This window comes from Saccoglossus kowalevskii, chromosome 3 (assembly GCF_978046115.1).
Source record: "Saccoglossus kowalevskii chromosome 3, keSacKowa6.1, whole genome shotgun sequence".
NCBI lineage: Eukaryota > Metazoa > Hemichordata > Enteropneusta > Harrimaniidae > Saccoglossus > Saccoglossus kowalevskii.
Window position 1 is genome coordinate 46,785,367 of NC_140643.1, and position 23,400 is coordinate 46,808,766.

The 23,400-nt window shown below is 33.9% G+C and overlaps 1 protein-coding gene and 1 pseudogene across 2 annotated transcripts in view; one reads left to right on the forward strand and one right to left on the reverse strand.

Annotated features, from left to right (window-relative positions):
* LOC102804719 (ER degradation-enhancing alpha-mannosidase-like protein 1) overlaps nt 1-23,400 on the reverse strand; it is a 388,700-nt gene that overhangs the window by 264,651 nt on the left and 100,649 nt on the right. The gene's annotated exons all lie outside the window — the stretch shown is intronic.
* On the forward strand, nt 6,416-7,387 carry LOC146748024 (neuromedin-U receptor 2-like; annotated as a pseudogene).

A 23,400-nucleotide genomic window follows, 5' to 3' on the forward strand; every position in this document is an offset into this window, starting at 1 on the left:
ATGTGGGTAGGCCGCCCAGTGCCGTATGTGTGTATACGTGTAAATATAATCTACGTGACGTGCATGCTTTCAATGTGGGTAGGCCGTCCAGGGCCATATGTGTGTATACGTGTAAATATAATCTAGGTGACGTGCATGCTTTCAATGTGGGTAGGCCGCCCAGTGCGGTATGTGTGTATACGTGTAAATATAATCTAGGTGACGTGCATGCTTTCAATGTGGGTAGGCCGCCCAGTGCCGTATGTGTGTATACGTGTAAATATAATCTACGTGACGTGCATGCTTTCAATGTGGGTAGGACGCCCAGTTCTGTATGTGTGTATACGTGTAAATATAATCTACGTGACGTGCATGCTTTCAATGTGGGTAGGCAGTCCAGTGCCGTATGTGTGTATACGTGTAAATATAATCTATGTGACGTGCATGCTTTCAATGTGGGTAGGCCGTCCAGGGCCATATGTGTGTATACGTGTAAATATAATCTATGTGTGAGTGTGCTTTCAATGTGGGTAGGCCGCCCAGTGCCGTATGTGTGTATACGTGTAAATGTAATCTAGGTGACGTGCATGCTTTCAATGTGGGTAGGCCGCCCAGTGCCGTATGTGTGTATACATGTAAATATAATCTAGGTGACGTGCATGCTTTCAATGTGGGTAGGCCGCCCAGTGCCATATGTGTGTATACGTGTAAATATAATCTATGTGACATGATGCTTTCAATGTGGGTAGGCCAGGCCGTCCAGGGCCATATGTGTGTATACGTGTAAATATAATCTAGGTGACGTGCATGCTTTCAATGTGGGTAGGCAGTCCAGTGCCGTATGTGTGTATACGTGTAAATATAATCTATGTGACATGCATGCTTTCAATGTGGGTAGGCCGCCCAGTGCCGTATGTGTGTATACATGTAAATATAATCTAGGTGACGTGCATGCTTTCAATGTGGGTAGGCCGCCCAGTGCCGTATGTGTGTATACGTGTAAATATAATCTATGTGACATGATGCTTTCAATGTGGGTAGGCCGTCCAGGGCCATATGTGTGTATACGTGTAAATATAATCTAGGTGACGTGCATGCTTTCAATGTGGGTAGGCCGCCCAGTGCCGTATGTGTGTATACATGTAAATATAATCTAGGTGACGTGCATGCTTTCAATGTGGGTAGGCCGCCCAGTGCCGTATGTGTGTATACGTGTAAATATAATCTATGTGACATGATGCTTTCAATGTGGGTAGGCCGTCCAGGGCCATATGTGTGTATACGTGTAAATATAATCTAGGTGACGTGCATGCTTTCAATGTGGGTAGGCAGTCCAGTGCCGTATGTGTGTATACGTGTAAATATAATCTATGTGACATGCATGCTTTCAATGTGGGTAGGCCGCCCAGTGCCGTATGTGTGTATACATGTAAATATAATCTAGGTGACGTGCATGCTTTCAATGTGGGTAGGCTGCCCAGTGCCGTATGTGTGTATACGTGTAAATATAATCTATGTGACATGATGCTTTCAATGTGGGTAGGCCGCCCAGTGCGGTATGTGTGTATACGTGTAAATATAATCTACGTGATGTGCATGCTTTCAATGTGGGTAGGCCGCCCAGTGCGGTATGTGTGTATACGTGTAAATATAATCTACGTGATGTGCATGCTTTCAATGTGGGTAGGCAGTCCAGTGCCATATGTGTGTATACGTGTAAATATAATCTACGTGACATGCATGCTTTCAATGTGGGTAGGCCGCCCAGTGCGGTATGTGTGTATACGTGTAAATATAATCTACGTGATGTGCATGCTTTCAATGTGGGTAGGCAGTCCAGTGCCATATGTGTGTATACGTGTAAATATAATCTACGTGACATGCATGCTTTCAATGTGGGTAGGCCGTCCAGGGCCATATGTGTGTATACGTGTAAATATAATCTATGTGTGAGTGTGCTTTCAATGTGGGTAGGCCATCCAGTGCCGTATGTGTGTGAATCTACTGTGTGTGTTTGTGCTTTCATGCTCATTGATCATTGATAAAAGGAAACAATTAAGCAGCCTGTCAACTGAGATACATTGTAGCTCCACTGATAGCAAGGCACATTCCAATTAAAGAACAGAAGATATCATTAGAAAATGAACAATATGTATAGTACATTGTATCAAAGCAATATATCATTTTTTACCAAAAATGACAAAAATATTCATCAAAATTACAAAATTGAAGATATCATCACAAAATAAACAAATCTGAGAGAGGTCTACCCGAGGTACTTATATGTATAACATAAAAGCAATCAGACTTGCATTTTTTAAGAAGAAGTCAAAAATACCCCTTTTTAGATATTCACCAAAATTTGTGAATTAAAGATGGAGACGTCCACGTGAGGTACCTATACATGTATGTATAATATCAAAGCAATTGGTTTTCAACAAGAAGTTGAGAATATCACTTTTTACCAAAAATTACAAATATACTCACCAAAATTAGAGAATTAAAGATATCACCATGAACTGAACAAATCTAAGTGAGGTTCACCCAAGGTACATATATATCAAGTATCAAAGCAATCAGGCTTGTAGTTTTCAAGAAGTCGAAAAAGTAAAATATTGACACGGACGATGACAGACGACAACGAACAATCACTCATATGATAAGCTCCGCTCGACTAAGTCGACAGCAGAGCTACAAAGTGACCACTTTAAAACGGTATACACAAGTCTGAATGTGACTCACAAAACCTGGTTAGAGGGTCATTAGGTGAAGGTATGTCCGTATGTATGTATGTTTGCAATAGAACACCAAGATTAAACAGCTGACACCTTCAACCTTCACACACGTTTCCCCTTAGACAAAATCCATCCGCCTTCAAACAGTCCACATGTGTCTCACAAAACATGCTAACATTTTTAAAGTCACCAAACACATTTCCGGTCACATATGCATATTAATATTGAAAAACAAATGATGTTTTTGAAAATCTCGATGTATTCATGCATAACTAAACAAATTGTTCATCATATATGCAAGAGGTTCTAGGGGGCAGGGAGGGGGGTATAATATGAAAGTTCACCCTGCTTGGTCAGAATGTTGTTATAAGGAGTATGGGAAAACTTAACATTCAATTGCATTCAACTGGAATAGTTACATGACTAGTGCCCACTAGATGTGCTGTGTAAGACTATTGTTCGCAAATTGTGGACAACATTCTTGTCACTAGAAACCATGGTATGGTATATGAAGTGGAACATCAGAATATAGTTAATGGGTTGGTCATTAGGAACACTGAATGATGCAGTCTTTGAAACAAATATCTGCAGAGATAATGTTCAGAAAAAAAGTTATATGAACAATTACACACATTAGATAAGAGAAAGCAAAAACTAATATTCAAGAAAAAAGACAATCAGGCTTAATACTAAGTCAATGAAACAAAATATGCAGTGTTTTACCATCTTCCCCATAACTCATCGATGTCTATCAAGTAAACAAAAGTTATCTTGACCATATATAAAATGTGTGACTATTGACGACGAGTTAAACCAATTTGTGACTACAGACTACTAGTTAAACCAATTTGAGACTATAGACTACTAGTTGAACCAATTTGTGACTATAGACTACCAGTTGAACCAATTTGTGACTATAGACTACTAGTTGAACCAATTTGTGACAATTGACTACTAGTTGAACCAATTTGTGACTATAGACTACTAGTTGAACCAATTTGTGACTATAGTCTACTAGTTGAATCAATTTGTGACTATAGACTACTAGTTGAACCAATTTGTGACTATAGTCTACTAGTTGAATCAATTTGTGACTATGGACTACTAGTTGAACCAATTTGTGACTATGGACTACTAGTTGAACCAATTTGTGACTATGGACTACTAGTTGAATCAATTTGTGACTATAGTCTATTAGTTGAATCAATTTGTGACTATGGACTACTAGTTGAACCAATTTGTGACTATAGACTACTAGTTGAACCAATTTGTGACTATAGACTACTAGTTGAACCAATTTGTGACTATAGACTACTAGTTGAACCAATTTGTGACTATAGACTACTAGTTGAACCAATTTGTGACTATAGTCTACTAGTTGAATCAATTTGTGACTATGGACTACTAGTTGAACCAATTTGTGACAATAGACTACTAGTTGAACCAATTTGTGACTACAGACTACTACAATGTAGTTGAACCAATTTGTGACTATGGACTACTAGTTGAACCAATTTGTGACTATAGACTACTAGTTGAACCAATTTGTGACTATAGACTACTCGTTGAACCAATTTGTGACAATAGACTACTAGTTGAACCAATTTGTGACTATAGACTACTAGTTGAACCAATTTGTGACTATAGACTACTAGTTGAACCAATTTGTGACTATAGTCTACTAGTTGAATCAATTTGTGACTATGGACTACTAGTTGAACCAATTTGTGACTATGGACTACTAGTTGAACCAATTTGTGACTATAGACTACTAGTTGAACCAATTTGTGACTATAGACTACTAGTTGAACCAATTTGTGACTATAGACTACTAGTTGAACCAATTTGTGACTATAGACTACTAGTTGAACCAATTTGTGACTATAGTCTACTAGTTGAATCAATTTGTGACTATAGACTACTAGTTGAACCAATTTGTGACTATAGTCTACTAGTTGAATCAATTTGTGACTATGGACTACTAGTTGAACTAATTTGTGACTATGGACTACTAGTTGAACCAATTTGTGACTATGGACTACTAGTTGAATCAATTTGTGACTATGGACTACTAGTTGAACCAATTTGTGACTATAGACTACTAGTTGAACCAATTTGTGACTACAGACTACAAGTTGAACCAATTTGTGGCTATAGACTACTAGTTGAACCAATTTGTGACTATAGACTACTAGTTGAACCAATTTGTGACTATAGACTACTAGTTGAACCAATTTGTGACTATAGACTACTAGTTGAACCAATTTGTGACTATAGTCTATTAGTTGAACCAGAACACTGTATACAACAGCGAGCATGTTCAAATAATTACAGAAAGTAATTTAAATTCACCTTAAACTAAACTAAATTAATTAACATTGTTTCTATTTTATTCTAGAGAAGACATGGATATTAACAACTAGATGATCAGCAATTAATCACTTTTAAAAAACATTATTTGCATTATGCTGTCATTTGTTCAAGCTGCCTGCAGAGATATTTGTCATTATCATTCTGCAAAACATAGTAGAAAACAGCATTACTGTCAACAAAAGCGAATATAATATTGCCAACATAATGTTTATAATAATGTTTATTCAACCTTTGTATCGGCAGCATGAAAACAGTAATACATATATTTAAATTACATTCATCATTTCTTTTCTATATTGCCATAAATCAGTTACATATTTCCTAATTAAAGCTGATGAGGTATTTCCCACATTTTCATTTATGTTCCATAGTGTATCACCAAAAAGGAAATTGAACCTATAATTCAACCCCCCTGAAAGAAAACTATTCATTAGTGATGAAGATTCAACATTGTTTCTCAGTGAGGTTTCTAATGCTAAATAAAATTCCTTTCTAACATGTCCAGAGGATCTTAATGCAAGTTATATTGCCATTGGCAATAAGATGTTATTGTAGGAACTGTCATGTTTCCATTAACAAGACAGTTATTAGTATCACTAGTCAATAACATAAATTTAAAAAGAGATTAAATATGCATGATGTAGGTACAATAACCAATGTGAAGGATATTAAGTGTTTGATCATTCTGTTAAGTCTGATTATAATGACAAACATAAGAAGTTGTATAGTAAGATTCAGTGGACAGCTTGCCACACCATGACATACTGTTACGGTTACTGTAGAGTGTGATCTTGTTATTTATATGATAACCATAGTTCCTGAGGGTAAGTTTAAATTCATGTGAAGATGTCATATGTACTGTATGGTGGCACATTTACTTTTAAATTCATGTGAAGATGTCATATGTACTGTATGGTGGCACATTTACGTTTAAATTCATGTGAATATGTCATATGTACTGTACGGTGGCACATTTACGTTTAAATTCATGTGAAGATGTCATATGTACTGTATGGTGGCACATTTACGTTTAAATTCATGTGAATATGTCATATGTACTGTACGGTGGCACATTTACGTTTAAATTCATGTGAAGATGTCATATGTACTGTATGGTGGCACATTTACGTTTAAATTCATGTGAAGATGTCATATGTACTGTATGGTGGCACATTTACTTTTAAATTCATGTGAAGATGTCATATGTACTGTATGGTGGCACATTTACGTTTTATTATATGGCTATATTGTATACTAACAGCCTACACAAATGTGTCACCATATAATTATGCTGTCTCCCTTTTTTCAGAAAACAAGAGAAGTTTAGGATGAATATCAATGAATCTTTAAATAACGTGAGCCAGTCTTTGATACAGGATCTACAAGACGACACCACAACCATAGTTTGCGCTTCTATCATCTGTGTGATTGGATTGCTGACAAATGGATCTTTTTGGATTGTGATGCTAAGAGTAAAACACATTCGAACTATAACCAATTACTATCTTCTGAATCTCAGTATCGCTGATGCTATTATGTTAGTATTATACATTATTAATATAACTTTGTATCTGCTTTTCCAAAATTATTTAAAAAGTCACTTGGTATGTATTTTTGGGAATATGTCAATATTTCTAACAATGTGTGTGTCCTCATTTATGATTGCTACAATTAGTATTGAACGATATCAAGCAATCTGCCACCCACTGTCATCTGGTGCAACTCACACAGGAAAGCAATGTTTTAAACTCATTGTTATCTCATGGTTCCTTGCCATTTGTTTTGGAATATTTGTTCAGCAGGGGTGTGAATATTCATTCCTCAAAACCACAGCACAAATTATTATAGCCGTAGTTGATGCAGTCCCTGTTACTTTGAGTTTAATTATATCAACAACACAATATATAGCTATAACAAGGGAAATGAAAAAACGAACGAGAACTATAGCACCATCTTCAATTGATAAATCCATCAGAACAGAAAGCATGCAAGTAATTCGAGTTACCATGGCAACATCAATAATTTACTTTCTCTGCACATTACCTACAGTTATCTCAACTTTTGTTCATCTTATTTTACTGTTCCATGATGTGGGCCAGCAATGGTTCAATAAGTGGACTACTTTGCGAAACATCTCCCTTGTATTTCTACTCATTAATTCAGCTGTGAATCCTTTAATATACAAATTAATAAGCTCCAAGTATAGGAAAGCGTTCAGATAAGCTTTTGCACTGTGTTTTCCTAAGGAAGCAATCACAGAGGACAATACTAATCTACCAACAATAACAACGATGAGGTAGGCGTCTTGTCAGTTTTGTGGTACACAATTAAAGAGGTTATAGTGATTACAAGCTCAGATTTTGCAGAAAATATTGCCGCAATACCGGTTTACAATTCTAGCATGGTATTTATATATTATCAATATTGCGGGAAACTCCGTCAAAAACAAACACTGCTGAACAAGATCTCCAAGGAGCCACATCTGAAGAATGCCGCTGTACGATTCAAGTTATATTTAGCTTCAATATTCATGTTTAATCTAATTGATGTACACATTATATAAATAATCAATTTGCATGGATGTTTTATATGTTTTATACAATTTCTTCATGCACATAAAATTTAAAATAAATGATCAATTATATGTTTGTTTCCTTTAATATCATGGTATGTTATGGTATTGCATGGTATTGTGTTGCATTGTACTGTTCCTATTGTATTTAGCCATAAATATTGAGTACCACTTTTTAACTATAATAAAGGTCTCATTACAATAAGAATGTGTGTACATTTGGTTGAATATTTTGTTAAGCTACAATAAATAAAAGAAAGCTAAGAAAAGAACCCATGTGTGCTGAGAATATTGAGACATATTTCAAATTAATTAGCCTTCCAAACATGAAGCTTAGCAACTAATATTAGTCTGTTATTTGAGATGTAACAATGTGATCTACAGTATTATAATACTCACAGAAAATACATTTGAATTTACATCATTCTGTGGTTTCAGTCTAATTTATTCCAGAGTACCTCTACCACAAGATCAATTTAAATCTGATTTTTTAAGATACCAGAAATTGGCTAATAATAATTAGATAATCAATATGCATGTTTTTCATTATTAAATTAATCACATTTGTGATAAGTATGATGATTAGTAATTGATATCAAATTCAAATAAATCCATCTGAGAAAAATACATGAGAAGTTTGTTTAATGCTGGGTCATCTGTGTTGACAGCGGAGCTAATAAACAAGAAGTACATTATTATTGAATGATAAATTCACAAAGCTTGGAATCAGACAGGTAATTCAAGTTACTATAGCAACATCCGTCATTTAGTTTATATGCGTACTCCAAACAATTCTATCATCATATACAAATCTTGTTTTAATGATCCATAATTTGGGTCAGATATGGATGAGAGGTGGATGACTTAACAAACATTTCCTTGTTGCATTTATTCATTCACTCTACAGTGAATCTAGTATTATACAAAATTATAACCTCCAAGTACAATAAAGATTTCAGACAGCATCTGTTCCCGCAGAGAACCAAACTACAGTGTAAGCCAGCAATAAATATGTTTACAAACAATTTGCATATAACATTCTAGCATTTATATTTGTGAAAATGTTTCATGTCACAAACTGTACATTTAGAAAACTCAGATTTTCACTACTGGTCACCTGCTTCACTAGGATTGCCTTTTTGAGCGTGTCTTCACATATTAACTCTTCTGTGATTTCATTCACACTTGACAGAGAGATGACACTTTCACTCTAGTTAGGAGGTCAAATCTGAAAAAACTTCCTGGACCACCACTGCCATGCTGAACGTCTGCCGCAAAAATCAAATGATTTGATTTTGAACTGGAATTTCTTTTTTTCGTAGCTCACATTGGAAGACCAAATATTGTGTTGAAATACCTTTACGTCATCAAATGTGTACACTACATTACAGTATACCCAGGTTTACATACAACATCATGATGAACAATACAATCGTCCCATTCAGTACCATAGCAGACACAACAATCGTGAAAACTACTATGACCATAATAGCCATTACGACAGTGCATATTACTATGATCATTCCAAGAAACATCATTCACATCGACGATATGATAATGATCATCAAGATTCTCACTACAGTCCTGCAGCTACTGACCAATTTTACTATCACAGTGGAGGTTATGAAGATGACCATGTAAACAAGAGCTATCAACATACAGACAACAAATACATTCAACGATCAGAGAGGCAGACAAACAATAGAATTATAAACCATGACTACTACAACTACTAATATTTAACTTCAATATTCCAGCAGATCATCATCATAACATTAAGTAATTATCAATGTCATTATATTTTACTTTAAATTTTTTATTACTTTTCATTTAAAAAACAAAAATTTGTGGCCTGCAACCCCGTATCGTGGAGAATAGAATAATGATGAAAACAACAACTGTCAACAGTATTAGGCAGACTAATCTTAATGTAGGTAGTTGGAACATTCACGGCCTTGGTGCTAAGTGTGTAGAATCTGATTTTACTTCTATTTTAAAGAAATTTGATATTTTGTGCTTACAAGAGACGTGGTTAGGTAGTCTAGGTAGTAATAGTAGTTCATTAGATGTATTAGATAGTTATAGTTATTTTAAAACAGACAGAAAATGCAAATCAGCTAGAAGTAGGAGGAACTCTGGGGGAGTGGCAATTTTGTTTAAATCAGGGTTGAGGGGAGGGCTGAGGGAAATAAAGTCTGAAATTAACGACTTCCTTTGGTGTAAATTGGACAAGGAATTTTTCTCATTAGAAAATGATATTTATTTGGGTTGTATATACATTCCACCCGAAAATTCGGTTTATCACTTAGATGTTGACTACTTTGGCATTTTAGAAAAAGAAATAACAGTTTTCTCCAATCAGGGCCAGGTAATTATAACAGGTGATTTCAATAGTCGCACTGGAAATCTAATTGATTACATTGCTTTTGGAGATAACATTCATGTACCCACTCCAAATAATTACACTTTAGAAAATTTTGAAAAAAGGCACACCCAAGATAAAACTAACAATAAGTTTGGCAAACAATTAGTTGATCTTTGTACAATAAATAATCTTTTAATAGCCAATGGTAGGAAGATAGGTGATTTAAATGGAAACTTTACCTGTCATAATCCGGTCGGTTCAAGTACAGTTGATTACTGTATTAGCACAAAGGATTTACACAGACATATTGATTATCTTAAAATTCATGATATTAATTACTTGTCAGATCATTGTCCTATTGGTTTCTCACTAACTGTAAATTACAATCACACCAAGAACACAAAGCTTGTGGATAAATTGAAACCGCACTGTAAAAAATTCATTTGGGACGTTGAGGCAAAGCAAAAGTACAAAATCATGTTACAAAATTCAAATTTTGAAACAATGTTCAAAAACTACCTTGCCAATGATTTAAAGACAGTGATGTCAATGAACCAACAGATCAATTCAACAAAATATTAATTAATGCAGCAGATAATTGCCTTAAAAAAGTAACCAATAAAAGAACAATAAATAATAAAAACTATAAACATCCAAAACAACAACAATGGTTTGATAAGTCGTGTTCTACACTAAAAAGGGAATTAATTAGTACCTCTAAGTTGCTAACAAAACAACCAACCAACCCGTATATCAAACACCAATATTATACTCTTAAAAAGCATTATACAAAACTTATAAAATATAAAAAAAGAGAATATAAAAACATGTTGGTGTCCAAACTTGAACATATGAACAGTGCCAACCAAAATGAGTACTGGTCTGTGCTGAAAAGCCTACGTAATCAAAAGACCAAAAATCAAGACACAACAATATCCGGAAAAAATTGGATTGATCATTTTTCAAAACTCTATAATAAAACAAACATTAAAAATCATGAGTTACAAAATAATCTTATAGAAAAAGAAATGCGACAAATTCCCAACCAATATCTAAACTCAAATATCACATAAAAAGAAATTCTTAGCGCTGTTAGCAAACTAAAAAACAATAAATCAGCTGCTGATGACAGCATTGCCAATGAAATGTTGAAAACCAAAAATAAGTTAATGATAAGATGTTTACAGAAACTTTTCAACTGTATTCTAGATAGTGGAAAATTTCCTGCAACCTGGAAATCTACGATTCTTGTTCCACTACACAAATCAGGCGACAAATTAAATCTTGGTAATTATAGAGCTATTGCATTAACAAGTTGTCTCTCAAAACTATTTACTGGCATAATGAATCAAAGATTGACCACATACTTGGAAGAAAATAATTTATTTACCGACATGCAGTTTGGCTTTAGGAAAGACAGGAGAACGACAGACGCAATTTTCCTGTTAAAAACAGCAGTTGACAAAACAATTAATAATAAAAATAAAAGCAGCAGTTCTGGAAAATGGTTATACACATGTTTTGTTGACTTTAGAAAGGCTTTCGACAGCATCTGGAGGGATGCACTCTTTCTGAAGTTACAAAACAGTGGTATCACGGGGAACTTTTATGAAATAATAAAATCTATGTATAAGGATATTAAATATAAAATTAAATTGTCAGAGGGTATAACTGATGGATTTCAGTCTACCTGTGGAGTTAAGCAAGGCTGCCATTTATCACCAACTTTATTTAACATTTTTCTGAACGATCTGCCAGAATTATTTGGGGATCAAATTGATAAACCAGTTCTAATGGGCGAGAAACCTATAAATTGCATCCAATATGCAGATGACCTTGCACTTATTTCAGAAACGGAAGACGGCCTACAAAGCTGTCTGAACAAATTAAATGACTATTGTATAAATTGGAATTTAGAAGTAAACGTAAAGAAAACTAAAGTCATGGTATTTAATTGCAGCAACAGACTGATTAAAAACATGAATTTTAAAATCAACAACCAAGACATAACAGCTGTTAGCGAGTTTTGCTATTTAGGGGCAATATTTACTCCAAATGGGAAATTTAAAACAAACTTATCTATGTTAAAAAAATAAATCGATGAAGGCTCTTTTCAGCATCAGACAAACAGTCTTAAACCACAAAATAATTTCACCAGCACTTAGTTTGAAAATTTTCGACCAATTAATTTCACCTATACTCATGTATGGTGCAGAAATCTGGGCCAATGAAATCACAACTGACAGTAACAGTTTAGAGCAAGTTTGCAGTCATTTTTACAGGTTTATCCTAGGAGTGAGTAAAATGACGCCAATTAGTGGTTTGAAAGCAGAACTTGGTAGGTTACCAGTAAAATTAAAAATTAATTTGGCTCAAATTAAATACTGCCATAGACTATATAGTCTGCCAGATAATCACATTTTAAAATTAGCCCTGGATGAAATGATAAAAATTAATTCAAACTGGGTAAGGACTATTAATGCTACACTGGGACATGATCTAATTAAAATAAAAAATGATCACAATATGGAAAATTGGAATCAAATACTAAAAAAAGTAAAACTCAGACTATCTGAGTTTTATATTCAAAGATGGAGAGAAAAACTAAATTTCAGTGAAACCAATGAAAATAGGGGAACAAAACTGAGAACATACAAACTATTCAAAGTAAGCTATAATATGGAAAATTATTTGCAAAACATTTCAAAGTTCAGCCTCAGGAAAATGCTTTCAAAATTCCGTCTGAGTGACCACAACTTAGAAATAGAATTAGGTAGAAGAACAAAGCCCAAAATAGAATTAGAAAATAGACACTGTAATAAATGTAACACTAAAGCATTAGGAGATGAAAAACATTTCCTGCTATTTTGTACTAGCTATATAGAACAAAGAAAAAAACTGTTTGATGAGTGTTCAATAAATATTTACACAATGGATGTGAATTCCATATTTAAAAAGATTATGGAGAATAATATAGCTTTAGCAAAATACTTAAAGAGCACAATTTTTAAAACACAGAAAGTAATTAATTTATTTTTTTTATTTTATTTTACTAACATTTTATTTTTATCTCTTATGTATTGTATGTATTTATGTTCCTTACCATACAAAAACCCTCTGAAGGTTTTTTAGTAGTGTAATAAAGTTATTATTATTAAACATGGAAATATGCCCCAAAATAGTTTTGCGTTTGTCAAATCTCACGTGATGTTTGACACCACTACAACGCTATGACCTTTGTCCTGTTTTTAGGTTTGATTTCACACATAACGCAGTGTACGGAAATGGTCTACTGCTTATGTTGCCATCTTGGAAAATGTCAAATTGCCTGTATTGTGTTCTAGCACAACAACATTGCATACTGAACTTCTCGATCAAGTGAGGTCTGTGATTGAAGAGGAGTTTGTATTCAGGGTTACAAACAGGAGTCTGGCAGCCATTGGTTGTGTCAGATTTCTCATAAGTAATATATACATCTTCTACGCGAGTGAATGCTACACTTCCCCCACAATGACGATGAAGTCAAAACATGACCAGGACCATGTTCCTTACTGTTGGATGACAGTGATGATGTCCAAGAGAGCTCAGTTGGTGAGAGGCTTGCTATGGATTCAGACTCCTGTGCTTGAAAGAGGGTATGGTAATTAACGCACCATGCTTTCCTTGTGATGATGAGCCATATTCCCTTGTTTCTTGTAATCAATATTCGTGAACATCACATTTTCATCTCCTCAAACTCTACTGCACACAATACACATTTTGTGTGGGGCATATTCATCATACAAAGATCACCTTGCTATATTGTGTTTCTGAGTGCGGATGAGCAGCCATCTTGTCTAGGTGTAATTTAATCATTCAGGTTTTGCGAAGGTTATCAAAGACTACAGATAAGCTCACATAATTTCAAATTAACTGAAAATGTGATAAATTTGGATATTAAATAGTAGTTCAATTGTGATTAAGCATGTTCAATTCAGACGAGACCCTCTAGTCTTCACTCATAAAAAATGTATCTTACTGGTGAGCAATCCATTGTTTTGGTGTTAATTACATGTATATAACATTATTTTACTTATCCTTGGTATCCTCTTAAGTAAGGAGTACATATTAAGAATATTATAATTACATTTTAATAATTACATGTTCTTAAAGCTGTTAATTACATATTTATTTGGGAAAGCGACAATAAAGTCAGTTACATCAGACAAACATGGTTGTGTGTAAGATAGTATGTGTGTTATGTTCATTTGCCCAGCCACAAAAACAAGACCACCTTGTATTTTAAGTGTCATTCATATAAACCATAGTTGACCACTACAAGGGATTGTGTAAATTGTATATCCTGTGACCCTGCATGACCCAATGTGACCCAATATTAAAATGAAAGAAAATAAAAATTCAGTGACTCCAACGACTGAAACTAAATATGTTTGCCCATGTAAAATTGAGTTAATTTATTAAGTATGTATTTCTCACAAAACACACAAGATGCTTATAAATTAATAAAAACAAAAGAATGCAAAAAATGGTGAGGCTGCAGGAGGGCAGTATTGTAATACCACTCCAAAGAATTAGAATATAATACTACCGGTAATACTGGTGATAGCTGAGCGGTACAGATAGCATCTTAGTTGTAGTAGCCATCCATCATCCACAGAGTGTGTGCATTTATTATGGGAGTTTGTTCACATGGTGGGTAACAGTTGCATCATGGGTAAGAGTTACATGGTGGGTAAGCATCTATCTGCCAAGTAGTTACTTCCTTGAATGTAAACTAAGCACCAATGTTTTGTACTTTATAGTTAAAGTTGTATTATTGGCATAGCATTTTTCAGTTTTTTGTGACTTGGCCAAATTTCAATTCAGAGTTATAGCATTCATTGTGACATTTATCAACTAAATTGTTCATCAACTTCAGTTGTTTTTCATTTCAGTACAATAAAACATGTATTTGATGTTCAAAGTACATTTGGATTAAATGACATGAGTAGATAATATGCTAATTATTCAAAAGTGAGCAATCTTTAATGACTATACATAATACAATCAAAGAGTCTGGTGTGCATCTCAGTCTAATGTTAATGGCAAATGCCTCACATCGAATGGGCCATTCCAGTTTATATCTGCACCCCCCTGTTGATGTGGTCAGATTTCCAGCACTGTATGATGGAGAAAATACCCCGGAATTCCAACTGTACATGGAGAAACAGAATCTGGAAATCCAGACGAGTATGGAAAAAAAATTCCTGGAAATCCAGGCAGTTATGGCTACTAAATAAAACATGGCCTAGTTTATCTCGCCACATACCGGTTGATGAGGATGGATAGTATGACTAAAAAAACTTGGAATTCTGACTGTATATGGTAAAACAATTGGGCCAGTATGAAATAGTTATTACTGAAATTCGATAAGGATGGTGGCACGAATAAGCTCATCAACACCGAGAATCGGGATAAGTTTGGATTTCCATTATCAAAAATAAAATTGTGAACTTGGTAAATTAGCATATGATGAGAGTTATATTTGGAAATCCTACTCTGTATGGTAGCACAATGGAACTCATCAACACCATAAGTAGGAACTATAGTTTTGGATTTCCATTACTGTATGGTGATTTGGAAATAAAACTTTGTATGACTTATACACCCATGGAAATTATACCCTGTATGAAGTAAACACACAAGCTCATCAACGGGGGGTGGGGGGGGGGGTGTAGTTATAAACTGGAATGGCTCAATATTGAGTAATATTTTCTATCTTGAATCATCAAACAGAGAGTATCCCACATGTGACTTGACACCCTAAGATGCTGAAAACATCCTGACTTGACACCCTAAGATGCTGAAAACATCCTGACTTGACACCCTAAGATGCTGAAAACATCCTGACTTGACACCCTAAGATGCTGAAAACATCCTGACTTGACACCCTAAGATGCTGAAAACATCCTGACTTGACACCCTAAGATGCTGAAAACATCCTGACTTGACACCCTAAGATGCTGAAAACTCAATAACAGCCTATTCTATTTCTGATGCTGTTTCTTGCAAATACCGTAGCTGTTGAATTTATTTCGGAAAATATATTACTTGACATGTCAATAGCATCAAACTAAAGTTTACCAAATTTAACTAATGTTAAGATGAAAAACAGTAGACTTCTGAAGCATTCAAACAATAACAAATTTTATATTTTATTTGCATCTATTATCATTCATATTAAATAATGAATTTTGATATAGAAAAATCACTTTATTTATTTAATAAATTATAAAATGGTCAAACATGAAAATAGTACATATGACTGACATATGGCTAGAGAACAACACAAACACTACAAATTAGAGAGATGAAATAGTCTTGTATATATCAATGTGTTGTACTATGAGGTGCAGATAAAAAGAGAACATTATTTCTCATTTGTCAGCAATTATCAAAGTGTAAATGTTTATTATCAAATAAAAATAATTTATGAGAGCTTTTAATTCACTTTTATTATCTTAATGTGTTTACAGAGTGAACCACTGATAAATGTGTTTACAGAGTGAACCACTGATAAATGTGTTTACAGAGTGAACCACTGATAAATGTGTTTACAGAGTGAACCACTGATAAATGTGTCTGTTGCAAGTTTAAATGGATTCTGAAAATACAGCTAAAGGAGAACTAATGTATATGCTATGTTAAATAATTCAGACCTAGGAAGTGAGATGCATCATGGGAGTACACAATGCTTCATTCATTAAATGAGTTATACATTGATTCAAATTCTAAACTCATTTAATCCTTCAATTCTATTTCCAATTAAAGGAAGGTGCCTTTTTATGTAGGAAATCCTATATTACAGGTTTGGACCAAGCATTGATTTTATGTTGCCTTTAAAGGTTTATGAAATATTTGTAAAACAAATTGAGCATAGTTTGTCTGCATACACATATGAACAGGCTATTGGGGATGAATTTCATGTATTACTCACATGTAAAAATAGTCAGATTGTACAAGCTCATACTAAATTTGAAGCTGAATTAGCAATTTATGATGATAACATTTGCAAGTTATCAACTCATGAGAAATTCAAGTGCTTGCTAGGCACTAAAGATAGCTTCATTGTCAATTGCTTGGGAAAATTTATTGATTTTATTTCTAAGCTTTAGTTTAGTCTATTGTTTTGTTTATGTTTTTCTTGACCATTGATTTATTGTATGTTTTTTTTTTTCATTCATGCTAAATTTTGTGTCAAATAAAATATCTATCTACATTGTATCTATGAACTCGGTATATCTCAGTATTTATATGTAGATTACTTGACAGTTCTGCGTGGAAAACTCCAGCAAAATGAATTAAAATGACTAATAACTCACCTCCATTTGTCAAAACTGTTTATGCTTAGTGACATCCCAATCACAACCAGAAAGAACCCACAAATACATGCATGTCCACAAACCTTCAAACTTGTGTAGAGCGCCCTCAACTTATATAGTCATCGGTGCATTTGTTTGTTTTACAAAACAAATACAAAATACCAGTATAAAAGTTATACTTTAATGCTATTGAAATGGTAGGATAAAGAATCATAAAACAATTCAAGAAATAAATTTATTACAAACAATTATTATTATTCCACAAAATAGACAAGCAAACTAGAGTACAAGCTCCACTTACAACACAGTTCAAAGTATTTTTGCACACTCCAGATACACAGACCATACATTAAAATTAATGTACTTATCAAGACAATAAGATACCAAACCTGTTTGGAAAACTTTATAGTGTTGATGATTGGGAGGCTTACAACATACATATAAGACATGAAAGCACAGTGACCACTACAGTGGCTGTTACCTTCAATGTCAGTATCTATGCTGTTATGTGCAACAAAATGTCAGAAAGGAAAGAGAAAAATGTGAATTAACAGCATATCTATAAAATTGTCAGAAATGTATATTAAAGGTCAATTGATGTGGGTCCCATACAGCATTGTTTGATGTGGGTCCCATAAGGTGATGTTTGATGTTGTCCTATATGGCACTGTGTTTGATGTGGGTCCCATACGGTGTTGTGTTTGATGTGGGTCCCATACACCATTGTTTGATGTGGGTCCCATAAGGTGATGTTTGGTGTTGGTTTCATACAGCATTGTTTGATGTGGGTTCCAAACAGTGTTGTATTTGATGTGGGTCCCATACAACAGTGTTTGATGTGGGTCCCATACGACATTGTGTTTGATGTGGGTCCCATATGGCAAAGTTTGGTGTGGGTCCCACACGGCGATGTTTGATGTTGTCCTATATGGTGTTGTTTTTGATGTGGGTCCCATACAGCATTGTTTGATGTGGGTCCCATAAGGCGATGTTTGATGTGGGTCCCATACAGCATTGCTTGATGTGGGTCCCATACGACGATGGTTGGTGTTGCTCTCACATGGAATTGTTTGATGTGGGTCCCATACAGCATTGTATTTGATGTGGCTCCCATGCGGCATTGTGTTTAATTAATGTGGGTCCCATATGCTATTGTGTTGGATGTGGGTCCCATACAGCATTGTTGGTGTGGATCCCATACGGCGATGTTTGATGTGGGTCCCATACCGCGATGTGTACAACATTCATAAAATACAATGTTTACACAAAATTCACACAGAACAATGATAGAACAATGACTACTCCTTTTAATTATTTGTCATGATTTTCTTATTTGGGTATTTTCATTCAGAAATATCTCTTGATATTTCACGATAGTACTTCGAAAAAGTACATTTTCACTCCTGGATCATTAGAGAGGATTCATATGAACAATGAAATAAACATTGTTTTCAGCAACATACAGTGCATTTTTTAAAATAAAGCAATTATTTGAGCAGTACATGTACAGAAACTAACATTAGTAGAATTATCTTTCACTGATTTAAACTAACCACAATAACACCCACCTCCCCAAGTGTCAGAGGTTAAATAATTATATCAAATAGTTTTCCAATCTGAATTTGATATCATATAACTATACACATTTTGCAATACCACGGGTGGGCTAAGTGTTTCACAAAATCCATTACTGAGTGAAATTAATGTGCTCATGAATGAGATCGAGGAGTGTAAATTACTGAGTGTGGTTTTGATAAAAGATAACATATTTAAATTGCAATATATACATTTGAGCAACATCTGTTGAAATTTTGAAAGACACATTTTGAGATTTCTTAAATGAAACAGACAAATGTTCACAAGTAGGAAATATTTGACAGTGCTCTTTAGATAGGAAGTAATGTTCATGAAGATGTGGGAGATATCTTATCTATCTGTACTCAGCAAAACGCTGCATTAAATATTGGGCAAAATTAATTTCCATGCCAAATTCAAGGTACCCCAAGAAATGTTACAATATGCTATACAATATCGAAAAATCGGGAAACAGAACAAAACACACCTGGATCAGTGACATCCAAAATTTACTTTCCATTTGTAATATGAATGGTGCTTGGCATGCACAAGAAGTTGGAAATGTTAATGTGTTTATAAATACATTTGTGGAACGATTCAAACAGTAGCTTTCTTTGGTATGGCGGGCTGACTTGTGTACTTTAGTCAAGTTAGATACTTACTGCCAATTTAAAACTAGCATAGAACCAAAAAGATATTTGTTTTCTGTTCATATTCAAACCCATATGCAATCACTATCTCGGCTACGATGTTCATCACATTGTTTACAAATTGAAAAGACAGAGGTCATCTAGAAAGAGATCAATGTATGTGCAAGCTTTGCAATATGAATTGTATTGAAAACGAGTTCCATTTTTTATTAGTTTGTAATTTTTATAACCACATTAGATGTCTCTATATCCCACACTACTACTGCACCCCACCAACTGTAAATAAATTTATCAAATTACTGAAAACTCAAAATGATGTACTTCTACAGCGTTTAGCTGCGTTTGTATTTAATGCTATGAAACTTAGGAGGGAAGTCGCTGAAATATTGTAAATAATTTAAATATTTTGTATTTACTGTTTTGGGCCGATGGCCAAGTATCAGTTAATAAAGATCCTACTTATTATGAAAAAAAAAATGTTCATGAAATTTAGCTGTTGTAAACTACACTATTAAAAGACTCACTTGTATATATTTCTAGTGGCACAAATAGTAAATAAATAAACAAAATTACACATCAACATATGACAAGCTCCCTCTCTATTTCTGATTTAAAAATGTTCCACCATGACATGTATTAACAGTTTAGACACCACAAATTGTCAATTATGCTGATAAAGTTATGTGACATATCCAGAGTTCTTATCTCTAACCTTAAATGCATGTTTATGTTGTTAGAATAGCAGTACCTAACTGTTCTGGTCAAAAACATTACATGTGCATAGAACAAAATTTATTTTCCTTCACCAAAAATAGCAAAAACAAAATCCAAGTGAAAATAAAGTATTTTACAGTAGTTGATTAAACAGGCTATGTAGACTTAGCAAGACATGCTAATTCATGGATTAATTCACAAATATAATTCCAACATTTCTCAATAACACAAAATTTAATGTAAATTCATAACATACAAAAATAAATTAAGAACAGATAGTTTGTGTAAATACTGTCAAAATGAGGAAAATTTAGAACATTTGTTCTGGTATTGTTCAACTGCACAAAGTTTTGGAATTAATGAAATTCAACAGTTTATAAAAGAAAAGAAATGAACCCCCTCCCTCATACACTCACTAACAACAACAGCCCCCCCCCCCAACCATTTTTTTTATTTCCACTTTTCCCCCTTCTTTTTTCTTATTTCTAATATTGCTTCATTTTATGTTGTTAATTATCTTTTTGTAAATCTTTTTGACATGTAAGATTATTTTGAAGTAATGTACTTTTTTGGGAAAATATATGAATAAAAAAAATTATAAAAGAAAAAAAAAAAAAGAATTCATAACATACTAAATGTGTGTGAATTCGGAATCTTGTCACATGATATAGCGCAAGTCATATAACAGGTCTATGTGGTATGCAAATACTGTCAGTATAGCTAATCAGATAATGAGGGCACAGTCTGATAAACAAATACTATTTGCATATACCTGTATAGTCATCAACTATACTTGGCATTGGGAAATATCACAAATAAGATATGATTCAGTGATATACATTGACCTCACACACCTGTTAATCTCCGACCTTTAATTTGGAAAAAATATTAAAAACCAAACAATAAAGTGGTAACAAAACTTGCAGGTTGTTGCAGGTTATTCAGTTTGGGTCTATGACAGATAACTGCCCATTCATTACACATACACCAATCCCTATTACAGGAACCTTACCACCCCTACACAAAATGGTTTGACCTACTTTGATGTGAATACTTAAGAATGGTGGACAAGTATTATGTATGTTTCATTGTCGGTCTCCTAGTGAGCTAGAAAGTAGCCCACATTATAGGTGGTGTCAGAGTGCGGGAAACTCACAGTGAACAAAGTCGGATAACAACTGACTGAGCAAAACACAAGGCAAGTATACTTTATAAAGCTGTGTCTATTACCAGGTAAAACTTTGTGAGTACAAGCTTACATGTATGGCTATATAACTGTATGTTAGCTTCATTCATTGTGTAAATCTAACAAATAATAAAGCATGCTTTTTTGGGTCACATGGCTGTGTTATAATCCCTCATAGAAAACAAAAGTTGTACTTCCTGTGTTGATTAACCTTTCTTGTTTATAAGGAAGTCTGTTTCTATCTAGGGGTTCATTCATTTTAATTCACAGTAGTAATCCCCAGAGTTTGTCTTGTCAGGACAGCATTATATGTTTTCATATTCCCCCCCCCCTCTCACATTCCTCCCTGTATTCTTCAAATGTTGCTTATTTGTTAAGATGCATAAGAAAGAAACAGATGGGCTCAGGGTGAACCATTTGTAAACCTTGGGAAAGAGAAAAGAAAGAGAAAAGCAATTTATTTAAAACCTGCAAAATAAAATTAGCTGGCTGACCATTCAATTAGTTCAGAGTTATTTGCCAGAGGAAAATGTTGACAGCCCCAAATCCCTTAAGTCAAATTATTGACTTTCAGGGAGCTATGGCCAACCCCTGAATTAAAAGCTATGCAGAAATGTGAAAAACTCCAAAAGAAAAGAGTACATCAATCATGATATACTTTGTTTATTTAATCTGGTCCAGTGTAAATAACTGTCCGTGCATGATTCATTAAAAATAATGGTAAATAGGTTTAAATTTATTTGTGAGAATTAAGACAGAACCCTCCCCTCTACACACACATGCATGCATGATATATACAGAGTAGTCTACCATAAAGTACTTTATTTTCACAGAGAATTTATGTTGTTATTTTTTTGAAGGGATGAATCAGTGAAAATATCCTTTTTCTGTTATTTTATATTCATCAAAAATCAGTGAAAATAAACTTCAAAACAGTCAAAATGTCTTTTCAGCGAAAATAATTACATCTACAAGTAAGTTCATTATACAACCTGTAGACTCATTTTGAAATGATTTCCTTAGTAAAAATTATCTGATGTGTGTGCATCCTAACTTACTTTTTCAAATTTAGATCACAATTTGAATAATAAAATGTTTAAAAAGTTGTATTTATTGTCAGTTGTTAAAATGGGGATGTTGAAAAGGTTGAAATGAAATGTATGGTTACCACATTGACCAATGTTCACTGCAGTGTTTATATTATGGTCAGTTATGTTGACTTTAGTGCTGAAGTATAAATACCTAATACTCTACAATACCAGTACTATGTGTTATGTTTACATATACAGTGAGTCTCCCACACTTCATGAGCAGTGTGGTTCATTTCATGATCAGTGTGGTTCATTTCATGATCAGTGTGGTTCATTTCATGATCAGTGTGGTTCATTTCATGATCAGTGTGGTTCAATGTGAGTCAAGTGACATTATTAAAATATCATTTAAAATTTTTAGTCTGTATTTTGTCACAGTGTGATTTTCACAGTCTCAGTTCTGGCTTTTAGATGCAAAACTAATGACGAAATCATACAGGGAATAATTATAGATAATGTGAAAAGAAATTGCACTCGATTGTCAGAATAATCAAATATTAAAAGGATTGAACTCGTAACTGACATATTGCGAGAAGGGAAACAATTAAAGTTAGACACTGTCAGTCACTGATAAACCAAGGTACAACTATTACAATAAACCATAAACTCCTTTACATGAAAAATAAAATTAAAAAAATACATTTTTTTTAGTATATGAAATATTTTGGATGCTGTCATCACAAAGGTTGTTAAAATACAAACATCTTGACAACCAGATTGCACATCGTAATGCTTCTTATAAAACCTCAACAGCAGCAATAAAACCTGCTGAGATATCCTCCCATAGTGACACATTATT